We start from the raw sequence: 6,000 nt of genomic DNA on the forward strand, positions 1-6,000 counted from the left end.
TGAAAAATCCACAGCAAAGCTACTAAAGCTAATACATGAATTCAGCAAAGTGGTGGGGTATGAGATCAACATGCACAAATCAGTAGTGTTCCTTGATGTGAAATAATTACAATAAGCAAATTCATAGAATCAGAAATAGAATGAAGTTTTGATGGAAAGGTTTTGGTAATGGATGGTGGTGATGGTAGCACAACATTGTGAATGTAATTAACATCTCTGAATTATATATTAACTAAAAGGGAAAATTAACTACAAAAATAGGACTGTGCTACACAGTGAACCCTAATGTAAACTATAGTTAATAGTACAATTATAATAATATTGTTTCAACAATTATAACCAAAGTACCTCATTAACACAAAGCATTAATAATAGGAAAACTGGGGGCGGGGGAGGGGCAGAGGACAGGGGAGGATGGTAATATGGGAACTCTGTATTTTCTGCATGATTTTTCCCATAAATCTACAATTCCTCTAATAAATTTTTAAAAGAGGAAAAAAATTGAATTAATTAAGCTGAAAGCTGGTTCCCTGAAAAGATCAATAAAATCAACAAAGTAAATAAAAGGAACTGAGGCTTGAAGTTTCCAGATATACCTCCACAATATAGGAGTGTGAGTTGGTCCTATAACCCTTTAAAATCAAGCCTATATTCTTCTCTTTACTCATATACATTCTATCAGGCATCTTCTTGCAAAATAGGCCAGTTCTGGTTCCCTTAAAAACTTAATGAGGCCCATAAGCCACCTCAATATCTGCTCCTGATTTGATGAGGCCTCCTGATGCTGCAAGGAGGGCTCTAACAGCCCTGGGATCTTCTGGGGCCTGTCACTATCTTCTTCTCTCCCTCCAAGGTGGAGCGCGTTTATATGGGCCTGGAACCCTCAGCGCTGTCTGCACATGTGCCCTTCATCAGCGGCCCTTCTACTCGGCTTGGCCGTAGAGTCCTCAGACTAAGTCACGCAGGTCTCCTATTGATATCAGACTAACAGGCGTCCGAGACTGGTGCTGAGCCTCTATCCTTGAGTTTAAAAGTTTCTCCATTTCTGGCAGTCGCCATTCCTTGTCCTGTGCTGTCGATTATGGAGGCACAATCTTCCCCTTTGCTTCACCAGTTCACTCTGCCCTTGAGAATCTTCCTGTACGCACATCATCATCAGCTCAGCCTCTTACCTGTACTGCACTTACTAGACACGATGGGATTAATCGCATTGGAAAGTGCAGGCCTTGCCTGGAGGAGGGGAACTGCCCTGCCTGGCTGGACCAGCAAAAGGCCACCAGAGGCTCCAGGTGGACAAGACATCCAGGTGCCAGGGACAAGCTGCATAACTGGGACAGGCCCACAGGCTCCAGGTAGACAAGACATCCAGGTGCCAGGGATAAGCTGCGTAACTGGGACAGGCCCACAGGTGCAGCCAGGGCCTTCACCAAACCTGCCTTTGCCTCACTCATGGGACCCACTTAAGGGGTTCTTTCAAAAACAAAGGGAGGGCCAGTCATATGGAGCAGAGCGTAGTTTTATGCGCGCTAAGGGGAAGCAACTAAGTTAACGAGAGCAGACTTCTGTCTTTACATGATTGGCTGAGGTCGCATCTGCTTCTCTTGCACACTTACTCTTTCCTCCCTCCCTCAAAAACTCTCCCTGAAGGCCGCGTTCGCTTCTTTCATCCATCCCATTTTCTTCTTAATAAGGTGATGATAATAAAGTGACAGTTGTGGTGGTTTGAGGCTTTTTTGGATCCCAGAAATCATGTCCTTAGAGCGAATCCATTCCTGTGGGCGTAAAACTCTTGTAGGTGGACGGACCTTTTGATTAGATTATTTCATTAGCACTTGACCCTGGAGTCCCTTATAAACCAGATAAATACAGAGAGAACCCTACTGATGCACAGAGAGAAAAAGCCACAGACGGAGAGCGAAAGCCGCTGAAGCAACACCATGAGGAAGAAGAGGGACAGCCCAGAGACGCTGTGACAGGAGGACGACCGCCGGCAGCCAGTCTTCAGGGAGAAAAGCATGGCCTGATGAAGCCTCAATTTGGACTTTTCACAGCCTCAGAGCCGTACGCATATAACTTAATGAGTCTCCATGGTAAAGGTCAAACCCCTTCTGGCATGTTGTTTTCGGCAGCCTGGCCACTGAAACGACAGTCAGTGGGCGCAGAGGGTTCACGTGCCAGGCTGCAGGGCCAAGTGCGTAAAGCCGTGACCCCAGTGCAGCTCTGACTCTAGGGCGGGAAGCCCAGGGCTCACGGGGCTTAAGCGGTGTTTTAGTTTGCCAAAGGGCTGCCAGTGCAAAGTCCCAGAAATGCGTTGGCTTTTATAAAGGGGATTTATTTGAGGTAAAAGCTTACAGTTCAAGGGCCACGGAAAGTCCAAACTGAGGCACCATCAGAGCTGCTTTCTCACCGACGTCAGCTCCTGCTGATCCTGGAGTGCTGCCCCGTGGCAAAGCAAGATGGCCCCGGTCTCCGCCAGGTTTCTGCCTCCCCCTCCAGGCTCACCTTTTCCTCTTGAGCTGCTCCAGGGCGCAGCCTCCTGGGGCTTGGTGCTAAGCGGTCCTGTACTCCTCTCTCTCCTGGCATAGGGCTTGTTTGTTTCCAGTCTCGGCTGTTCCACTCTCTTCCCAAGTTCTGCTGTAAGCTGGCAGGCAAGGGGCCCATCTCTCCCCGGACCTCAGCTATGTGAGTCTCTCCTTTCTGACACACAGCAGCATCAAAAGTGGCAGAGCTCTCTCTTCCCGTGACTGTGTCCGTTTATATCAGACCCAGCAAGGGGGTGGGAGTCACGCCTCATTGGTATAGTCCAATCAAAAAGGCCCACAGGAGCAGGCCAGGGCATAGGTATGATCTTCTCTTTTGGGGATTCATAAAAGTAAACTGCCACAAGCCCAGCGTCACCCAGCTACTATTGAAGCTGCCCTTTTCCAGCCTTGACTCTAGAAAACAAGCCCACCCATTGCCCAGGGAAGAGAGGCTTGAGCCTCGTGCTGCCCCTGTAAAGGGGCTGCAGGCTACGTGTTGTTGAATTGTGTCGCCCCAAAAGATACTCAAGGACCACGTCCTGTGAATGTGACCTTATCTCCAAATGTGAGTGTCTAAGATGAGGCCAAAGGGAGGAGGGTGGGCTCTAATTCACGTTGCCAGTGCCCTGACAAGAAGAGGGAAATTTGGACCCAGGACCAGACGGACACAGAGGGGAGGCAGCCGTGTGGAGACGGAGGCAGAGACTGGGGTTACGTTGCCACCAGAAGCTAGGAAGAGGCGAGCAAGGACTCTCCCCACAGGTTTCAGAGAAAGCACTGCTTGCTGACCGTGGTCATGGCCCTGGCCCCCAGAACTGGGACAATACATTTCTGTTGTTTCAAACAGGTTTGTGGTGCTTTGTCACAGCAGCTCCAGGGCACTAAGGCAACATGTATGTGCCACCCTCTGCCTGTCGGAAAGATCTAGGCATTGAAGGACGATGGGTCCCTCCCCCCTAACATGCCAAACTCACACCTGGGCACAGCTCTCCTGAGGAATGGCGCTCACTTTCCCTCATCCAGGTGGGAATACACAGAATTCAGGTGCCCCCAAGTCCTCAAGGTCATCTGAAATCAGAGCCGTGTTATTCCATGGGCACATCAGGCTCATGGGCACATCAGGCTCATCAGCACATCAGGCCGGCTTGGTGCCTGAGAAGGAGGGCAGGAGTAGAATCCCTGCAGGTGCATTCCCCAGCCTCACTCTTCTGCCAAGCATTAATTGAACTCCAACTGTGTCCATCCATCTACCCCTTCTTCCTCTGCATCCTTCCCTTGGGCATTTCTTCTTGTCCTTCAGCTCCACCTTTCAGGTCTACTCTGAGGATGACTCCCCAGTGGATTTCCCCAACCCAGACTTCCCTGAGCATGGCCGCCCGCTCCTGCCTCCCTGCCACGGTGGGGAGGACTGTCCACCAAGCATCTCTAGTTCTCCCTCCTTCCTGGCATAAGGTGGGACTGAACGTCCAGGGCAGTGAACTTGGGTGTGGCCAAGCGACTTGCCTTGATGGATGGAAGGTGAGCAGAGGCTTTAAAAGCCAGTGCCCTGCTTCACCTCTCTGGTCTGCCTCAGGGTCGCTCGTGCAAGCCCTTGTCCAGAGGCAGCCTGATGCCTCTAGCGGCCTGGAGCCCTGGGGGACTTGCCCAGCAAAGTCCTCTATCCCAGCGGATGCTGAGGCCTGAGTGCTAAGTGGACTTTGCCATAAGAAGCCCCTGAGATTTGGGGGCATTCCTCCGGCAGCATGGCCCTGCCTCTCCCAGGGGTACTCCCCATGGGTGAATGGCCACTCTCCCTCCAGACCCAGCCTCTCCCCTGGCCCAGCACTTGGTTTTCATTCTCCAGGAGGCCAGTTCTCCAGTGACCCCTCCTGGAGGAATCCCAGGGTAGGTTCCCCGCACAGATCAGAAGGGGCAGAGGCAGGAGCCTGTCCCCAGGGCCTGAAGCGCCATCCCTGACTCAGGCGCCACCAGCCCTTGCCCTCCAGACTGACAGCGCGGATCCCCGGCCCTGAAGCCTCTTTTCTGGCCCACCTCTCTTGCCTCCTGGAGCTGCCTCTAACCTCCACCTCTGGGCTCCAAGCCGCGCTGAACTCGCAGCCCCGGCAGCTGTCTCCCCCAGACGCTGCGTGGCCTGCCACTCCCCACTCCCCCAGGCCAGACTCCCCCGATGGCGCGCGGTGCTCCCCCGGTGACGGCCTGGGCCCCCGTCACTGCTGCCCACTCCCCACAGCCCGCTGGGACCAGCCCCTCCCCCGGGAGGTTGGAAAGACCCGCCACCCCCAGCCCGCGCCGCCCAGGCCCGTCACTCCGGGGCTGCCGCCTTTCAAGGGCCTTGCCCCAGTGGCGGCCTCCTGGACTGAGGGCTCCGCGGGGCCTGATCCCGCGCAGCCCCGCAAGGGCGGGATCGGTGGTTCCAGGCGCTGACAGGTGCTCCCTCCTGGGCACCCCCGGCCCCCGCGGCTCCCCGAGGGGCGCGGGCAGGTCTCCGCCCCGGCTGGCCCCTAGCCCCGCGCGCTGGTGGCCGCCGCGGCCGACCTCGCCCCGCCCAGGTCCAGGGCCCTCTCCAGGTGGGGTGACGGTGACTTCTGGGGCGCCTTTGGCCCCTTCTCGGATTCCCAAATGTTCCACGATGAACGCCCCTCCCCCCCGCCCCCTTTTATGTAACTAAAAAATAATCCAAAATAGATGCGATTCCTTTCTTTGGGCATTTATGGAGTGCCTGTTGTATGCCAGGCGCTCTGGGGATGGCGCAGGGAGCAGTCTCACAGGCCCAGTGGGAGAGGCAGCGACAACGTGGACGGAGGATAGGATGGGGTCCCGAGGCGCGCCTGCCAGGAGCCGCCCAAGCTCCTAAGAGGTGGGTTTCTTATGGGTGAATCAGTCCCGGTCCAAGGACTTGCGGTGGACTTGGCCGACCTCAGCACAAGCCGACGAACCAGTGATAATATATGATAATATATTATGTGATAATAAATGCGCTGCAGCTCCATTTTCCAGCGTCCACATGTCTCTACGCTAACAAAGTCAAGTCCGTTTTTCGGGCGGTACTACGGGATTACAGCGAACAAAAGTATTGTGCCCCGTGTGAGGATCGAACTCACGACCTTCAGATTATGAGACTGACGCGCTACCTACTGCGCTAACGAGGCACCTGAAAGCAGCTTCCGCTCACATAATAATGAGTCTACTTGAGCGAGCCCGTTGCGCATGCGCACAGTGTCATACTTGTATTTCTAGTCCTCGCTTGATTCCTGACCTAAGATACCGACGATCTGGGCTCCGGGCGCCCCCTTCCGGCCTCTCCCTTCCCGATCCTCCTTTCTCCGCCGGTGGGTCTGTCCATCAAACACTGATCACTTGCCACGCTTGGCACGGATTCAAGTGTGAGGAGGATTGCTTCTGCTGCTGTAAACCCTTATTTTTGTATATTTCTTACGAAATGTTCGCATACTCATGATCTCGTGAAACATTTATTGGG

General features: G+C 53.8%; 1 long non-coding RNA gene and 1 other non-coding gene across 2 annotated transcripts in view; both read right to left on the reverse strand.

The window, feature by feature from the left end:
* LOC131273307 (uncharacterized) overlaps nt 1-2,637 on the reverse strand; it is a 48,049-nt gene extending 45,412 nt beyond the window's left edge. The window contains exon 1 of the long non-coding RNA XR_009180496.2: nt 2,503-2,637. This is a non-coding gene — a long non-coding RNA (uncharacterized lncRNA). The remainder of the gene's footprint in view (nt 1-2,502) is intronic.
* Nucleotides 2,638-5,598: 2,961 nt separating this feature from the next.
* Nucleotides 5,599-5,671, reverse strand: TRNAM-CAU (transfer RNA methionine (anticodon CAU)). Its single transcript has one exon. It is a non-coding gene; the product is annotated as a tRNA-Met (tRNA).
* Between the last annotated feature and the right edge of the window lie 329 nt (nt 5,672-6,000).

The sequence above is a fragment of the Dasypus novemcinctus genome, chromosome 14 (genome assembly GCF_030445035.2).
Source record: "Dasypus novemcinctus isolate mDasNov1 chromosome 14, mDasNov1.1.hap2, whole genome shotgun sequence".
In the NCBI taxonomy this organism is placed as follows: domain Eukaryota; kingdom Metazoa; phylum Chordata; class Mammalia; order Cingulata; family Dasypodidae; genus Dasypus; species Dasypus novemcinctus.